Source organism: Amphiprion ocellaris, chromosome 7 (assembly GCF_022539595.1).
Source record: "Amphiprion ocellaris isolate individual 3 ecotype Okinawa chromosome 7, ASM2253959v1, whole genome shotgun sequence".
Lineage (NCBI taxonomy): Eukaryota > Metazoa > Chordata > Actinopteri > Pomacentridae > Amphiprion > Amphiprion ocellaris.
Window position 1 is genome coordinate 25,928,693 of NC_072772.1, and position 19,662 is coordinate 25,948,354.

The 19,662-nt window shown below is 38.6% G+C and overlaps 1 protein-coding gene across 8 annotated transcripts in view; it reads right to left on the minus strand.

The window, feature by feature from the left end:
- Positions 1 to 19,662, minus strand: part of myo18ab (myosin XVIIIA b) — a 207,556-nt gene that overhangs the window by 163,170 nt on the left and 24,724 nt on the right. For 5 of the 8 annotated variants that reach the window (XM_055012345.1, XM_055012343.1, XM_055012344.1 and 2 more), the window contains exon 1: positions 4,313 to 4,470. The exons of the other annotated variants lie outside the window; for them this stretch is intronic. The gene's annotated coding sequence lies outside the window, so the exon portion shown is untranslated. Of the gene's footprint in view, positions 1 to 4,312; positions 4,471 to 19,662 lie in introns of those variants that run through there. 8 annotated transcript variants of the gene reach the window in all.

The following is a 19,662-nucleotide window of genomic DNA, read 5'->3' on the forward strand; positions in this document are numbered from 1 at the left end:
TTTTAATACTTCTGCCATTTCTGGAGGCAAGGTTTTTGTTGCCAACGCATGCCTGTGCAGAATACAATGCGTAACAATGATGCGTGGTGCATCGGATTTCACTAGCGCACCAAAACCAGACTTTCTTCCCAGCATGACTGGAGCTCCGTCCGTACAAACTGCAGAAACCATATCCCACGAAAGACTGTTGTCTCTGAAGAAGTCATCCACAAGTTTCTTCACATCGGCTGCCTTAGTTGTTGTTGTAAGAGGCTTAAAAAATAAAAAATCTTCCTTTATCATGTCATCTTTCACATAGCGCACAAATACAGCAAGCTGGCTTAGATTAGAAACGTCTGTGATCTCGTCGAGTTGGAGGCAGAATTTTGCCGGGCTTGAAATCAGATCTGCAACTACTTGAGCCAAGAAGTCTTTGCTCATGTCCTCTATTCTGTCGCTGATGGTGTCATTTGAAAGAGGAATTTGGGATAATTTAACTTCGGCAGCTTTTCCCAGCATCAGATTCGCCATCTTCAACACAGCTGGTTTTATGAGTGTTTCACCAATGGTGTGTGGTTTGCCCTGCTTTGCGATCAGGTAAGCAACTTCGTACGATGCTGTGAGGATCGGTTTGTTGATGGGTACAAAGCCGAGAGCAGGCAGAGTAGCCTTTTCATTGAATCTGGCTCTCTTCGCCTTGAATTCAGCAAGCGTTGTGTTCTTGTATTCCTCATCTCCATGCAGCTTAAGGAAGTGTTCCTTTAGTTTTGCCGGTGCTAGACTAGAATTGCTTAACTTGGCATAGCAAATCGTGCAGATAGGATGCTGACTCCCATCACGCTCCGTTATACATGTGAATCCATGCTGTACATATTCGTCCGACCACTTTCTTTTTTTGCTCGACATACTTAGTATGGATTAAAATATTAAAGAAATCACACGACGTACCATCATGACAGTCACAAGTCGACTACTGAGCGCACCAAATTCCCTGTGGCACAGATTGGCCAAGCAATGTAACGTGATCAGCTGCATCCAGTGATGGCCAAGTGGGGCATGTCATCACGAATCATATGTCGGGTGTGTGTCTTGACCTCCGCCGAACCCCTGAGACTGACTCACCGAACCCCTAGGGTTCGATCGAACCCAGGTTAAGAACCACTGAACTATCTTCATATCCTCTTTCACTGTATCTCTAAACCTCTTCTGTGGTCTTCCTCTAGGCCTCCTGCCAGGCAGTTCAACAGTCAGTATTCCTCTACCGATATATTCACTCTCCCTCCTCTGTACATGTCCAAACCACCAAACAGTTTGGCCTCTCTGGCTTTATCTCCAAAACATGTAACATGTGATGTACTCATTCCTGATCTTATCCATCCTGGTCACTTCCAAAGAGAACCTCAACATTTTAATCTCTGCTACTTCCAGCTCTGTCTCCTGTATTTTCCTCCATGCCACTGTTTCTAAACCACACAACATTGCAGGTCTCACCACCATTTTGGAAACCTTTCATTCTTACTGATACTCTTTTATCACACTCACATCAGCACTTTCCTCCACCTGTTCCTACCTGCTTGCACACACTTCTTCATCATTTTCCACACTCTCCATTGTTTTGGAATGTTGATCCTAAGTACTTAAAATCCTCCACTTTCTTGATCTCTACTCCCTGAAATCTCACCCTTCTACTTGGGTTCCTCTCATTTACACACATGTATTCTGTCTTGCTGTGGCTTACCTTCATTCCTCTCCTTTCCAGGATTTACCTCCATCTCTCTCAATTTTCCTCCAGCTGCCCCCTGCTCTCACTACAGACCACAATGTCATCTGCAAACATCATAGTCCATGGAGATTCCTGTCTAATCTCATCTGTCAGGCTGGCCATCACCATAGTAAACTAGAAGGGGCTCAGAGCTGATCCTTGATGCAGTTCCACCTCCACCTTGAACTCCTCTGTAACACCTACAGCACACCTCACCACTGTCTTACAGCCCTCATACATGTCCTGTACCACTCTATCATACTTCTCCGCCACTCCAGACTTCCTCATACTATACCACAGTTCCTCTCTCAGCACCCTGTCATATGCTTTCTCTAGATCTACAAAGACACAATGGAGCTCCCTCTGACCTTCTCTGTACTTCTCAGGCAACATCCTCAAAGCAAATACTGCATCTGTAGTACTCCTTCTTGGCATAAAACCATACTGCTGCTCACAAATGCTCACTTCTGTCCTTAGTCTAGCTTCCACTACTCTTTCCCATATCTTCATTGTATGGCTCATCAACTTTATTCCTCTGTAGTTGCACCTTCAATTTCTAGCTTCAGACTCATCACTCTCTCGCATTCACCTCTTCAGTGCCTTGAGAATGATATTGTAGACATTTATCTGTGTCAATGTTCTCTGCAAACCAAAATGATGCAGCAGAGGATAAAGACTGCTTGTATAATACCTGCAGTGATATTAAAGTTATTCCCTTTTTCAACTCTAAACAGAGGATAATATGACCTGCAAACCTACTAAATAAAAAGAGGGCATCAAATAAAGTATACAACAGACAGGACCAATGTACTGTTAACTTTCTAAGACCTGGCATCGACATATATGGGCGTTTTATTTTTCAAAGAGCGTATTGTTAATAATAATAATAATGACAATAATAATAACAATAATAACAATATAAATATAATATAATATAAATATGATAAATATGATAAACATAATAGATAGATATTATCTGTTTATTTTATTTATTGGTTACTCCTTATCCCAAATAACTGGAAGAAATCTAAAATGCAAGCCCAACCAAAGCCCGAGTCTTAGGAGGATAAAGTTCAAATTTCATAGTAAAGCAGGCTGATAGACTCAGTAGGTTCGCACACATTGTTCACCAAGCTTTTATTTTGGCATTATGGACCGAAGTTTCATTTTTATTTAGGTTTAGCTAAGAACTTTAATCTTTCTCAATTACATGAGAATGTATGACCAAGGATTCCACAAACTGAAAGGTGTTAACTGCAGTAACTCAGAGAATTATTTACCTATCAACATGTTTGAAGTCTAGAAGTCTAATCAGGCTAGTCAGTCACATGACTTTACTAGCTTGTCATGAATTAGCTCCTCCATTGCCATCTAGTGGTCAAAAGCAGGTGCTGCAAAAGAACATGGTTCACTCTCTGCATGTAACATTTCTTCATGGTCTCTCTTCAGGAAATAAACTCAGTCACCTCATTACTGCTCCTCTAAGCCATCCTGTACAGGGGTGTGTGAGGGTGTGTGTGCCTCAGTTTCTATCCAGAAAATAAAAATTTAAAAAATGATACATCATGCTTACATTGTCGGCTCCAGTTGTTACATTTTCATCTAACACTGAGCAAACACATGCAGGTCACATGACCACTGTTCTTTTCCTGAATTCTAGCACATTCCACTCAGTGATCTAACTACGAAATACACTTCACAGGAATGAATGAACTCATATTCCTCCATACATGAAATTATCAATTTACATATCGAAGCAAATAAACAATATTCTAAATAAAAATTTTGTATAACAAATAATTCTCAAGTTGGCTCTTACAATCACAGTTAAGGAGAATGAGAGTTACGTGGGATGTATCCTTGATGAATGGATATGACGAACATGCCATCCACTATACCTATTTTTAATGAGCAGCAGAAAAACTGAAAAAATAAATTATTTATTTCCCAGAAATGTAGTCCTATTTATGTATTATCACATTATTGGCTGCAGTTATTTCAAATGATTTTTTTTTTTAATGCTAGGCCATTAACGTAATAACTTATTACATTATTGACAAAAAGTTATTACGTTACTGGCTCAAAAACTTTATTACATTATTGGTGAGTTCTTACATTATTGATTTTATTACATTTCAAATGGCCAAAATATTATGTTATTGGGAAGTTTTACGTTACTGGTTGCTGCACACATAAAAGTGCACACAGTCTCAATTCTAACTACATTTCCCATTAGCAGATGAGTTCTCACTGTATCCATGACACTAACATGAAGACAATCTCTTCAAAGCGGCTGAACACATTCTGGCACACCTTTACTTTACTACTCTACTTTAAGTTCCACCGCTGTTTCTGATTAACATCAGGTTAGAAAAAGAGGAACTGTCACAAAGACACAAAATCTACTTGAGTAAAACATCACTTTCAGTTGGAAAACCACACAAGCTGCCCCCCTCAGCTAACTCTAGCCTAAAAATAGTTTCACCGGCTGTGGAGCCTGGAGACCGCATGCATGTCATCAACTTTCCAGTCCCCTACTTTTAATTTAAAAGTCTATTCAAATTGTTGTACCTGTAAGTGAAGCAGTCCCAAAACTCTTGTATCCCAGTAGAACCAGATGTCACTGTCCAAAACAAAAACTGGCTGACATGGAGGAGATCTGATCGAGGAGCAAGAGAGACATGAAGAGTAAGACAGCGTGGCTCAGGAGAGAGGGGGCACTCTGATAGGCCAGCTATTCCTGATGGCGGACAGACAAGAGATGTGTGGACAGCTGTTGTGATATGAGGGTGCTGAGATGCCTAAAAATAGGAGCCTCAGCCCTCCAGCCTGCTGCAGAGATCTGCCATGAACTCCCCCCACCACTGCCACAGTCCAGTCAGCAGCCACAGTGTTCAACCACACATGCTTCTGCAGTTGCTGTCATCTCAGCTGCTCATGTGTATGAGTGTGTGTGTGCGTGTGTGTCAAATTGATTATTTTACAGGTCAGCAATACTAAAATACAAAGTTTGCAAGTAGATATGATGGTGCATTTATAGTATTTTAATGTTCAACTAGACAGGGAGTTGATGCTACAGATGCTACACTCACTCCAGCATACATACATAAAGCGCCATAGTACCACTTATCAGGGCTACAGTGGCCATCCTAAAACAGACAGTGCAGTGCTTGTACATTATAGCTATGAAAATAGACAGGTAATTGCTTTAGACTTGGCACAAAAAAATGTGTAAAACAGCGTAAAGGTCAGTCGTCAAGATAATAATCCCTCGTCAATGCACAGTTCTGAATAAAGCATAGAGGTAAGAGTGTGGTGATATGTGGCTGCATTAGTTGGTTTTGGGGGATGATGTTTATAGATAGCACCTCTGAAAAATACTGGCTGACAAGACAGCTTCCTGTCTGCACAAGCTTGGCAAAAGAGGAATATTCCAGCATGATCCAAAGTACACTGCCAAAATCACACAAAATTTTCTTAAAAAAAAACAACAACAACCGAAAACTGGACAAGCCTGTCCACTGACTTGAATCAAACAGAACATTTTGGGGGTATTTTAAAGAGAAAAGTAGAGAACACAACTCCTAGAGTAAAGCACATATGAAAAAGATTGGCAGAACATCTCTCCAGAAATGTGTGCAACACTGGTATGTCGAGGAGGAGTACTGATTCTTGTTACCAAAAATGAAGGTGAAAATATGAAGTATTGAAAAAAATATAATTGTAATGTCTTTTGTTGCCTTGAGTTCCTACTGTGGAGCCTGTATTTTTAATGTAGCGCATCTTAACTGTTAGATTTTATGCTACACAGAAGCAAATACATTATTGTTCAACTTGGAAGAAATTGTACAGTATTGAAGGGTGTAGTCACTACTGTTGTATAATGTAGAATGTTTTTAACCTGTGCAAAACTGTACTTGCATGCTTAAACAAGATGTTATGACTTCACTTACACTAAACGGTAAAAACAAAAGAGGCTGTTAGGCAGCTACAGCTACTCAGTCAGTACAGTTAGTGCATGTGCTGTTTGAGGACAGGTCATTTAAAATTGTTGGAACAAAGAGGAAAAGTGTTCTGCTGCCACAGTGGCACATAAGCATGCCGATGTCTGTCAGGTGTCATTTTCAAAAACTAAGTAACTACTAAGATCCCAATGCCAAGTTGTACAACTTAAAAAAAATACCCCGTTACAAGCAAAAGATCAGCATGGAAAATCCATTCCATTTGGTCCACCTGATTACAAATAATCAATCATGATTTCTACTGTACATCTGTATCAGCACTGGCCCTGAAAAATAATTTTTGCCATTTTTAACACACTAATAAATGAAAGCGGATTTTAACACTGAAGCCTGTGAAGGTGGAGCTTTATATACAGTTATTATCAGCCAGTGGTCAGCCAGTGGTTTCAAGTAATAAAGATGATAATTATCTCTACATACTAATGGAGAATGACAAAATAGCATGTAGTGTACATATTTGTCTATAAATACCTCAAAACTGTACTTCAAAACAGTGCTTGAGTAAATGCACTTGTTAGCATTTCCACCTCTTTAGTGGGATAGCAGGGTAGGAGATAGACAACTCCTAAAATAACATGCTTAAAGTACTTTTATGCTAAAGAAAACATAGGACACTAAAATTAAACAGCAGTTGTTTTCCATAAAATTATAGCAAAATCTGATTTCTTTTCTTCTAGATAGCGAGCTAAATAACTAATGCCAAAAGGCACACCAGTCAGGTAGCACCATTTAACAGCAAGAAGAGAGCTAAGCTGCTGCTTTTAACAACCACTGAGCTTCACCAGCATATCTGCAGAAACTAGAGCTACAATGCCATGTCTACTCTGTTGGTAACATACCTTCACACTTTTTCCAATCATCATTTGGCAAGTTTAATGCCACGTCTCTGCGCGTTTTCTCTGCTTTTACTGCCGTGTTTCAATAAATGTACAGGACTGTTACATTCTACACGCGAACAGTGTTTGAGTGAGTTGTAAGTTGCATTGTCTTCCTTTGTGAAACTGTTGTCTGCAGCAGGGAGGAAGAAGTGTGAAGCAAAGCAGAAGCAGAGTGGAACATGCTACTGCCAGTAATACAAACACTTCTCTCACTGCTGGCGATGAACTGAATAAATTTGATGCAGCGGCTTTTCTTTAAATGCTTAAAGGGATATCCTTGTGCATAACTGCTCACATTATGAAGTCAATGCTTAATGGTCTGATCAGTCAAACATGAGGTCTGCGTGTGTTCAAAATGTACTGGTACAATATATTTACAATAAATGCACATTACTGTGCTGTGCCTGGTGTCTTCCACAGTGTAAATGCATTTCCAAAAGTTTGATAAGACCTTAATTGTTTGTAAACAGCTTTTCATCTAAATGATAGCCTCTGCTGTGCACTGGTTAATACATTTTATGGTACACATAATGCTTAATAACAGCTTTTTATAATAATCCATATGAAGAGGCAAGTCTACTGTGTGGGCCAGCTGTAACTGTCAACTATTTTTTAGGAAAATGCGTGTTGCACATGTTATGAAAAGTTCTGTAGCACTCTGCATGTTAATTGTAAATGCTTAGAATCTGGTTTTGCAGCACTGCTAGAGGACTAAATGAAACACAAGGAAATATTGTAATTCCTGCATTATAGCATATTAATACATCTCATATTAATACATCTCATGGCTGAATGATCTGTGTAAAAAAAGAACACCAAAAAAAATAACAGGTATGTGGCACCTTGATAAGAAGTTTTTGTTTAGCCATTTACAAAGTCTTAATTTTCCAAAACAAATGACATTCCATCCCACATGTCTGCACACTCCTACCATCTAAAGCAAGAAATCTTTCACTAAAAGGTCTTATTGGTATGTAAAGAGAATGCAAAACATCTATTTAAGGTCAGAAAATTTGAGTGTTTAATTAAACATTAAAACAATCAACGCTGAATTTAAGCACAAGTGTCAAAGTCACATAGTTTGTATGTGTAGAAATTCTCTTACAGAAACATAACATGCAGTGTTGTGCAGCGTTTAGCCAATATGCTGTCATCAGACCAAATTCTCCCTGGTTGGAAAATTGCTGGTGTTGGTTTCATAGGAGAGGAAAGCGGTCCTTCAGGATGAATCTGCTACTTTTGGCCTGTGACCTGTGAACACCCCTATGTTTTCATAACTTTGAATCTCAAACAAATAGGCTCTGCAAGGTCTAACTTATTTAATGTTTACTGAACACTTTATCAGATTCAGCTCCAACTTAAATGACACCATATCAAAGAATTCATAGCTGCATTTTGTTCAAACGGAAGACCAAAAAATTGAGTGTCAACTTTGCAAACACTCGTTTTCACATCACAGCTTAACAACCAACGTGGCAGATCATAAATTCTCGGTAGGCTAACTTGTCTGTGTTATATTCCTCAGCAGTTCTTGTGCTAGAATCACCAGTGGATACAGTTCTATTTTCAGAAATTCTATGAATAGGACAGAGGCACATTGTTTCTGCTCCGAGTCTGTTTTTATCATCACCAGGTTTAAATGATCAAATATTAGCTTTTTGCGTTGATGTAGAATTCATTCAAGCTTAAAGGCCAGCAGGTTCAGAGCATTCATTGAACTAACATGCAGACTTCTTTTGCCCACTACCAACTGAATGGCTGAAGAGTAGGTACAATATTAGTCCACCAAAAGTGACTTTGTTTGACCACAGTCTCAATAAGACAGGAACATAATATAATCAGATTAGTTATGAGTGTATATGAATTTGGTGTGGTTACATAAATGAATACAGTGTAATAATGAAGTACTAATTTGAGTTTATTCCAGACAACACAGGTCAGTCTATTACTTCTAAAGCTAAACTGATAGGTTCCAAATGTACATTAGACTATCCACTTTATATGTTCAGGCAGTGAAGATTGAAAATTTGTGTTTGCTTTATGTCACTTTGTTTGCTCCTACTTCTGCTTATGGACCACAAGATGGTGCTATAGGACCACTAAAAGCTCTGCACGCTTTTGGAATCCTGTAACTGCACAAGGCCTCCATTATTTCACAGCAGCTGCCATTGTATTCTTTAGAAGGACCAGTTAAGTGATACATATGTAGTACTAACAAAGTGTGTGACAGTTGAGTTGACAGCGAAAAAGGCGTGCATGCGTGCGGTTGGAGGAGATTGGTGGAACTACAATCAGGACTGCCTTGGGAAAGAGTGAAGCTTAAAGAGGGTGGGGTATGAAGGGCTAAGAGAGAAATGTAGTGATGTAACATTGTGTCCAAAAATGACAAAGTATCATGAACAGGAAAGAAGTGTGTCATATGCACAAGGGCTACATGAAGTCTGATCAGCTGAGGCCAGAGCCTCTGTAACAACCAAAAATATTCTGACTTTAAGACACGATGATATTGAATCGTTGAATCAACAGACATAACCTGGAGAAAGCATCAGCTTTATTAATGTAACTTACAAAACCAGGAAGGGGAAACAAAAGTTCCACACTGCAGGCTTAAAACAGGACACTTCACAAATATATATTTGCTGTACTTAGCTGCTCTTGCATTTTACAAAAATAATTATCTGGCACCACTGATGAACCTGACCAATCACTAAAGCTTAAATATTAGAATTTTTCCCACATTTTATGTAAAATTACTTAAATTACATACATTTTCTTATTTCAAAGGTGTTTGAGGAATTTCTTATTTCATTCAGAAATTTTTCTTTCTAGGCAGATCTCAAAAAAGGCATTTTAATCGCAACGGAGTTCCTGGTTAAATAAACATCCAAGCAACATTCATTCCCAAATCTCAATTTAATACATTTTCTACTTTTAATCCTTTTTTCACTTTGGCACACAGACAGACAGTGGTATCCATAGTAGCCTAGCTTCCTGCTTTCTAACATTACAACAAATAGATCGGTGTTCTTTTTGAATCTTGCCCAGCATGCATTCACTCTTTGCAGATCAATATTTTGACGACATCCTGCTCTTGTCCTCAGGAGCATTAACACAACACAAAACAAAGTTGCATACACTAATCTAACCTAATTCTAACATACATTTACTCAGTGGCATGAGACATTCCACTAATACAACCAGGAAAATGTACTCTAATGTTCTCCGCTGTCAGGAGCTCAGCAGATGGTGAGTGTTAATGCCAAAGCCCCATGCACACACTGAGATTACAGCACAGTCAATCGTGTTTCCTACTGGGTGAGTGGGGTGGGGTTATCTCTGTGTTAATTGACAGGATAGAAATGGTTTGTGAAGGACACATTGATCCAGTCCCTAAACTGACCGACTGCAATTGCCCAGTATGATACACAGCTGTCCTCAGCTAAACGAGGGCTTTTGTTTTGTCTTTTTCACTTCATTTCTCACTTTTTTCTCAGGCCCCATCTAACAAACAAAACTGTCTTAAGCTCATTAGCAAATTAAATAAGAATAATTACTGCAACACCCTGACTGCAGCACTACATATACACACCCCATCCATGTCACAGTGTCAGCCCACCTGCAGCCATTCACAACATAACAACCAGACATGCCACAGCATTGGGTTTTGCCCATAACATAACCCATACTAGATGAATTTGCACAGGGCATGTCAAATAGTCCAAGTTCATGCAGACAGGAAGGTCACAGATTTGTGGGCCTACTGTAACTCCCAGGTTAACAGTTCCAACCTGGCTATCCACTATGAAGCCTGTCGAAAAAATAAGTAAGGATTCCTGTTGCTAAAACCAATAACACAGCGGTTTCAAGAACGTCCTCGCATCAATCGGTGCTCAGGCCCTAAACATAATAGTTTGAGGGGGGTCGTTGCTTGGTCAGTGTTCAGGCCTTAATAATACTGATCATAACAGTTTACAAAGGGTCCTTACACTGGTTGGGGCTCAGGCACTCCTAATAATAAAGTAGTTAATAATATGAGGAACACAGAGGCTTGGTCCAGTTCCACAAAGCAGGTGCAGTGAAAACTTTTAATGAAGCAAACTCTGTTTTTTGTTTTTTTTTTCTTTTGTTCCACAATAAGGAGTACCTCAAACCTAAACCTGAACCTAAACTGCAGATTTACCATTTCATGCCCTCGGTTGATATCAAAGCGCATACTGAAACAAAGCAGTTTGCAAAAGTTTTAATCTATAGAAACCCTGTAATAGATATTAGGTTGTTATCGAAAGACTATGAACACTGATTTATCCTCTGTTCAGAATAAAATGGATACTTAACACTATGGACATTAAGGCAGTTGTTGAGTTGTACATTACTATAGTAATCACTGCTTAAAAAACAAGTTTGTGTGAGGCTTTAGACATTGACCAGCTGAACAACTGTTTGTATTGTTGTGACGAACTAATGGAACAATTCTATCATAATAAAAACATCATGTTGGAGATGATGAATATTTCTGAGAGAGGGGTTAAAGTCTTGTTATTGAAATGACTATAAAACTAAAAAAAAAAAAAATGTAGCTTAAAAGTGACTTTTTGAATATATGCTACAAACAGTATAGTCTTCATGTGTACTAACAGCATTACATGTTAAAATATTTACACATAAACTAAAGATTTTTGAATATAGCTAAAATAGTCATTTTCAGCCTAAAGACGTCTTTTCACCTGCATATCACCAAAATCGTGATATTAGTGTCAGACTAAGACTTTAAATTCACAGGTTCTATGTCTTATCCATTTGATTTTCATCTTCAGCTGCTGTCAGCTGCATTTCAGTTTCCATCAGGTTATAGCTGAATAAACGGATTTAAAAATCTGATGAAATACACAGCAGCTTTATCATCCTATTAGGAAAATTCACATGGACCACACTAAATGTAACCTATCCCTCTATCTCTACCTCTCTACCTCTTCTGTCCTTCTCAGCCCGCCCGGCCAGCAGACAGATGGGTCCCCCTACATTAGAGTCTGGTTCTGCTCAAGGTTTTTTTCCCTGTTAAAAGGGTGTTTTTCTTGCAACTGTCGCCTTTTGGCTTGCTCTGGGGGTCAGGCATATGGGTTGTGTAAAGCGTCTTGAGACAATTTGACTGTAATTGGCGCTATATAAATAAAATTGAATTGAAAATTGAATTGAACTAAATAAAATGTAACATGCCATGAGTGTGTGCATGTGTGGTTGTTTTGTTATCTTTGAGAGGACTTATTCTATTAGGGAAGTCCTCACAAAAATATCAAAATAAACTGTGTATGTGTTCTGCTTGAGCGTGCTCCTTAAAGTTCTACATCAAGGCGGCACATGTAAGTCAGAGTACATGTGCATAATGTCTTTGTATTTGTGCACATGTAGTGCTGACATAATATATTGCCAAGCTCCTTCCCCCAATCTAAACCTTGTATAACCTGAACCCTAAAACAGCTCTGTGAAGGTGAGGACAAGTCAAAATGCTCTCACCTCCCACAGTCTAAACCTCAAAGTGGACACCACAAAGAAAGATGTACAACTAGTACATCTTTCTTTGTGGTGTCCACTACTAGACTCTCTGCAAGCAAATGACAGGCTTAAATCCATTAGTGTTTACACACCAAACACCCTTAGTTTGAGACATCAAAATACACGCACACGCATGCGCGCACGCACACACACACAAAAGCTGCCTAACTTCATCACTGAAATACAGAGAGGACATTTTTTTTTAATGTTTTAGCATTCCAACAAAAGCATACTCATCGGCCAACTACAACATTAACATTAAAAACCAAATTACCTGATGCACTATTGGGTATTTGAAAGAGATGCTTAACCTTGAATATAATGTAGTGTAATGTTGCGCCTAATTTTTTTTTCAATTGAATAAAGGATTGTTCAATTTTTTTGACTCGATTAATATAACAATTCATTTACCCCACATTAAAAATCGCATTCATTAATATTTCAACACTTTATTCGATCATCCAGTTGTACTGAAGTGAAACGGATGAACAGTTCTCAAAAAAAAGTGAAACACATGTTTTGTCTCTTCTCATGACCAGCTTATCAGTATCTGGTCATTTTTTATCATTAAATTCTAACCCGACCTGTGAGAATTACCCACAGCCCATATGGACGTGACTGTAAAACTCTTGTGTGACAACTATGACATGTTTACTAAATGCCAACAACACTGGAATCTGTCCAAGCATGTTTGTGGATGATGGGTGGTGCTACTTTGTGGAATGCCACAGCCTATGTACAACTTCTTTAGCTTCTACAGCATGGATTTCGAACATCGTCCAAAATTCCTCAAAATGATGTGATCCATCCAAGAAGCTGGGTGGTAAGATTGTATCAGAATTGGTTCAGTTCGTTTTTTACTATGATGTCAATATAAAGTGACAAAAATGAGCCTTCCTAGTGGCAATCAGTACAGCTGGGACCAGTACCTATGTTGAAGAACATGGTAGGTATTCTAATCCAATAGATAAGAAAAGTCAACAAGAAACACTCTCATCTCACATGATCAACAGACTAAACAGCTATCAGTTTCACAGTCACTTCTTGTTTCACTAATTCTGTCTGGCTGCAGTAATCTCTGTGGAATGCGTGGGCAGGACAAAACATCGGACAATGTTTTTTACACAACTCTTAAGAATCCAGCTCCTCCACCTCACATGCTGAGTCAAAGTGCAAGAAGTCAGGTCAGCCCTGTACAGGACAGCGATGACTATAATACACAAATAGGCAGCAAGAACTGGGCAACAAGTCACTGACTAAAACCTTCAACAAGAGCTGCTGAAAGCTGGTGTGGTTCCATTGACTGTGCTGATATTTACAGCTTCAGAGTGCAGCTTCGGTTCACCTTCACATGTTTACATGAAACTGTACCTGTAACATGTTTCTGAATCCTGTGCACAGTATCTCAATAATGCATCAGAGATAAGCATGAAAATATTCCATGAAAGGGCTGTTAAAGGGGATTCTTGTAGTTTAGTCAAGTCTGAGCAAAAGGTCTTAAAGGTGATATCAGACATAGTCAGCTTAGACTGACAAGAGATATTATTGAATTGTATTATTGGAAGTGTGGGGTCCAACAGCATTATACCTTAATTCATACTAGGGATTGAAATAAAGATATTTTGGCCTTTGCTTGTTCTGTTTTGTTCTGAAACTGAAACTTAACAGCAGATAAGCTGGACATGTGCTGAAGTTTGGCTTTTAAGTTAAGTGTGTAAATGCATCAAGTGAGCTACTGAGTAAGACTAGCACATGAACTTAAGTCAATATATTTGGAGGTTCAACGTTCAATTCAGCAAAGATTCCATTTGTGGAGAAAACAAAGCAGGTCATTGACAATGGGCATCGCCAGCTTGCTGACAAGGCTAAATTCTTCACCCATCAGCAGACCACTATGAGTAGGAAATTCATCTAAAATATCTCTCTTTTTTTGCAGTGTTGAGATTTGCTGTATTTTTCTGTTTTATTCCCTTGATTTGCATGTCTGCTTACACGTCAAACTTGGAGGGCTGGTATTATTTTAAAGTTTTCACGGTTTTCCTGTCTCAGAATGAGGTTTTGGGGGTGATTACTTGATTACAACAGTGGGAATCAGCGACAGTCTGTATACAGTAAAACCCTATTTGTCAAATGTGAATAACATCCTAATTAACAAAACTGGTTAGATTTTTTTGTTTATTTTTCCGTTTTTGCAATTCTTGTCATTTTGCCACTGGTCAGTTTCCTTTGGCACCGACTGTAACATTTTTCAGGCGGCACCAAAAATCCTGACTAGTGCTGATATATTGACGATACAATGCCCTTCAAAATGATTTTAACAAAAGCGTGAAAGTCAAATCTATTACCTACAACACATGCCAGACTGAAACCTGCACACTAAGGTCCACATCTAACTTGATGATTTTTATACCGTTTCAACTGCAGTGTGTATCATGGAAAACAGAGTTCAATGAAAAATCATAGCTGGATTAAAATCTCTATGTTAAGAACAGCCTCACAAGAGTCCATTCCTGTTGGACATTCCCTAGTGACTCAATTCTTAACAGTGAGTAACATACATTTTCTAAGAAGGCTTTGAGTCCTGCAGTTTTAGGCACAATGTAAACAACAGCATTTAATATTGTTTGCTGTTAATTGCTCAGGTTGTACTGTATTTTATCATGTGTATTTAAAAAATCCAAACTTGTGGATCATGACTAGGTCACAGCTGAAGAGTAAATTCAATCAACAAAAAATGACCACAGACTGGAACTAAAAGAAAGAATAAAATATATTTATTATTATAATATTAAAGGTGACAGAAAATTTAGTACAATAGTAATAAAAATTATCCAAAATAAATGGGACCATCTATTTAGCGTGTGACCAATCTTTGCACTTGAGACTACATGTAAAATAGTAAAATCTAACTTAACTTTTTTACATTTTAAATGTCACAGGGATGAGAATGACAAATGGAAAAAAAAACTCTCTGAAGGCAGACATTTTCAGAGTTTTTTTTTTCAGTTTTTTTTTCAGAGTTTTTTTCAGAGTTTTTTTTTTTTCCAGAGTTTTGGTTACCTAAAAAAACCTTTTTCGCCATGCTGGCGAAAAAGGTTTTTTAGGTAACCAAAACAACCATAGATCTATACGTATCCACGCACCAGAAATGATCAAAACTCAACAATATCGTGTGCTTGCATATCCGTGAAATTTAACATGTGGAAGGAAACAATCAGATGAAACTGGCGCCAAATTGCTGCCGAAAATAGGCGGATGTTGTCATTAACATAAATAGCGAGTGATGTTTACAGATAGCAATGCCGATTTCCATTCTCACAGCTGTATCTGATTTTGCAATGCGCGTTGCGGAAAGATGTCGGCGGCGGGATGGCCATCACGGCGGGCGGCCATCACAAGCCTCGGCTCGTGCCGCGTCGGCCGGCCGGCCGCTTGCCTACCCCTACCCCTACCCCCCTACAATTTTCTCAACGGATTTACACGATTCACAAAAATTATACTTTCGGCGGAAAAAAACTCGGAATGCCGTGGATCCGCGGAAAATTCTCATCCCTGATGTCACCAATAAACATACCATGTTAAACAATACATCGCATTTTCTGTTCAGTACTACTTTGAATATATTCATGGCACTACTGAGGTAAAAAAGGAGCAAATGTTATTGTGTGAATCACTATGATGAAAAAGAGATCTGATCTTTGTAATATATTGGGGTTTCTATATTTATACATGCAACTCTGCACGTCCCTCACAACAGTAAGTTTCTTGTAAACATGGCCATATGTTTAAAGTTGATGAAATAACATCTGATCTCACTGTATACTGACGTGTACCACGACCGTAGCAGCCCAGCCTAACCATGAAAAAGTGCATTTGGCAAACCTTTACCAGACTGGGTGGTGCACACAAAAGTGCAATCTTTGACACACCAGTGGCTTTACAAAAATAGAGCCCCATATCTCAGATTTGATCAAAACTATGATAACGAACATTAATAGTTTGGGAATAACCACTGGCCACTGGGCGTTGTAGTATTGAGCAGTTTATCTGTCCAAGCGTCTCCCTTCTTAAAGATTTTATTGAAAAGTAGCTCACAAATTGACAGCAATGTTGTATGTGAGTTTGAGGGACATGTTCTTCAACTGATAATTCTTTCTACAGTCAGATCCATAAATATTTGGACATTGACACAATTTTCTGCATTTTGGCTCTGTATACCACTGCAATGCATTGAAATGAAACAATCAAGGTGTGCTTTAAGTGCAGACTTTCAGCTTTAATTTGAGGGTATTTACATCCATATCAGGTGAGTAGTGGAGGAATTACGACACATTTCATATGTGCCCTCCACCTTTTTAAGGACCAAAAGTAATTGGACAACTGGCTGCTCAGCTGTTCCATGGCCAGGTATGTGTTACTCCCTCATTATTTCATTTACAAAGAGCAGATGAATGGTTTGGAGTTCATTTCAAGTGTGGTATTTGCCTTTGGAATCTGTTGAGGTCAGCTCTCAACATGAAGTCCAAAGAGCTGTCACTATCAGTGAAGGAAGTCATCATTAGGCTGAAAAATCCAAACAAACCCATCAGAGAGATAGCAAAAACATTAGGTGTGGCCAAATCAACTGTTTGGTACTTTCTTAAAAAGAAAGAATACACTGGTGAGAACAGCAATGCCAAAAGACCCAGAAGACCACGGAAAACAAGTGCGGTGGATGACAGAAGAATCCTTCCATTGGTCAAGAAAAACTCCATCACAACAGTTGGCCAGATCAAGAACCCTCTCCAGGAGGTAAAAGCCAATAACTAAGAGGAGACTTCACCAGAGTGAATACAGAGGGTTCAGCACAAGCTGTAAATTATTGGTGAGCCTCAAAAACAGGAAGGCCACATTAAAATGAGCCAAAATTATCTAAAAGAGCTAGTTCAGTTCTGGAACAACATCCTATGGACAGATGAGACAAAGATCAACTTGTATCAGAATGATGGAAAGACAAGAGTTTGGAGAAGGGAAGGAACTGCTCAAGATCCAAAGAATACCACCTCATCAGTGAAGCATGGTGGTGGTAGTATCATGATGTGGCCATGTATGGCTGCCAATAGGACTGGTTCTCCTCCATTTGTTAATGATGTGACTGCTAACAAAATCAGCAGGATGAATTCTGAAGTGTTTTGGGCAATATTATCTGCTCATGTTCATGAGGTTTCATAGTAGTGATTATTGAAATATTCAGAGATCAGATAGGCCTAATAACCTCGTCAGATTTACAATGCAGCTGTTAAAATGCATTTATGGGCGGCCATATAGGGCAACGGGTTAAGCAGGTGACCCACAGGTGCTGGTCCTCGACGCAGCAGCCTGGGTTCGATTCCCGCTTGCGGCCCTTTGCTGCATGTCTACCCCTACTCTTCTCCCCTGTTTCCTGTGCGCCTATCCAATAAAGCTGAAAAGGCAAAAAAAAAAAAAAAACTTGGGAAAAAAAACGCATTTATCATTCTGGGACATTTCAGGAGATATTTTTGCTTACAAAAAGGATACTTTGGTCTGTTAAGAAAGCAGGCCATCATTCACATAATTTTGGGGAACCAATATCAGTTCAGGACTTCACTACAGCTTATCCAGGCACAATGTCTGGTTGACAATGCAAACAGCAAAACACACAACGTTATCATATTTTGGCTGGCTTGACCTGTCAGTTGTTAAGATAAAACTGGAAAATGTTTTTTACACTACTCATCAAAATGTCTCTGAGCAGGAGACCACGAACTGATGAGATAAAATTAGTCACTGAATCAGTGTCCCCTCTATCTTAGTATTTACATTTGTTAATATTTGCAGGCTGACAACAGGCCTGTAATTATTGCTAAAGAAAGAGCAACTCCCTCTTCCCAGAAAACTTCCATAAAAATACAGAAGCCGTCCAGTATCCATAGCATATGGCATCAATTTCAGAACACCCAGCACACATTTGAGTTCACTGTATCTTAACACCACACAGTATTATGAACAAACGGTTCAAATTTTGTCAGTCTCTCCAAATCACACTACAAACAGATCAAAGGACAGTCTGTCACCATGGAAACAGCCAGGTGTTTTTCAGTCAAAGCAGTGGCCTTTAACTGTACTGCTGTGTCATTGGGCTCAGCATTGAGAGAAAGGAGAATGCTGACATTGTGGTTTTTAGGCAGTAGCAGTCAGCACTGAAAAAGGCCAAACAAGCTGTGGCATCTGACCAAGACAGAGACACCGACATTGTACTACTGCACCACTGCTCTCTAACTCAGACACATTTCTACCCTTCTTAAAGGTGGAAAGGCAAAGGAAGTAACTGGGTTTATGGTGGATGTGAAAATGATTTGAGCACAAGCATTAGCATCCACTATGCATATGTGTGTGTGTGTGTGTGTGTGTGTGTGTGTGTGTGTGTGTGTGTGTGTGTGTATATATATACACATACATACATACATACATACATACATACATACATACATACATACATACATACATACATACATACATACATACATATATATATATATTAGAGATCGACCGATATAGGTTTTTCAGGACCGATACCGATTACTAGTCGCTAGAGGAGGCAATAACCGATATTTGGAGCCGATATTCACTTGCAGTAACAGTGTAAAAATTGGCATAAAAAAATTAGAATAATGCAAACACTGAACTTCATTCAAATGCCCAAAGCATATTTATTTAATCAAACAAATAGAAAATAATAGCTCCAGAAGTGCATGGATTTCCTAGACTCAGAAGCATCTCTTATTAAGTTGAATAAAACCTTAAATAAATAGCTTCCTGAATTTTTTCCACAGTAAATAAAGTAAAATTTAAATATAACTATAATGACTTATCTTTGTTTTAACCTTTAGGAATCTGGGGGGACAATCTGACTGAGGTCAATTTTTGAATAATTCTGATCTTACCTCTATATTTCACCTTAAAAACTGTTGATCTTGCTTTGCTTGGTGTCTTTTTTTAAGCACAACCTCATCTGTGTGATTCTACAATTATTTATACATTTTTGATATAATGTATGAACACCCTTGACCCAAAATTGCAGAAAAAATACAAAGTCCGAGTAGAAAAAGTTAGATTTGTTTTACTGTGGACACCATAAACACATGTAAAGAATCCTTTTCAGAACTTAGAATGCAAATATAAATTGTTTGTCACAAAATAATGTGCAAATTTAGCAGTCAACAGTTATATATCACTATTTGTACTAAAATGCAGGAAGTTTTTAGACGCTTTTGCACAACTATTTACAAAATTATCAGGAGTCACAATAAAATTTTATAAAATGAATTCGTGCCACTCCAAAAAACTTTCTGTCCACCAGTCTGTACAATGGCGAAAACAAAAGAAACGGGCTTTAGGACCATGGGGAGAATCTGGAGTCCTGGTGTTCTCCATTGCTAGAATACGTTTGTTTATTATTATTATTATTTTT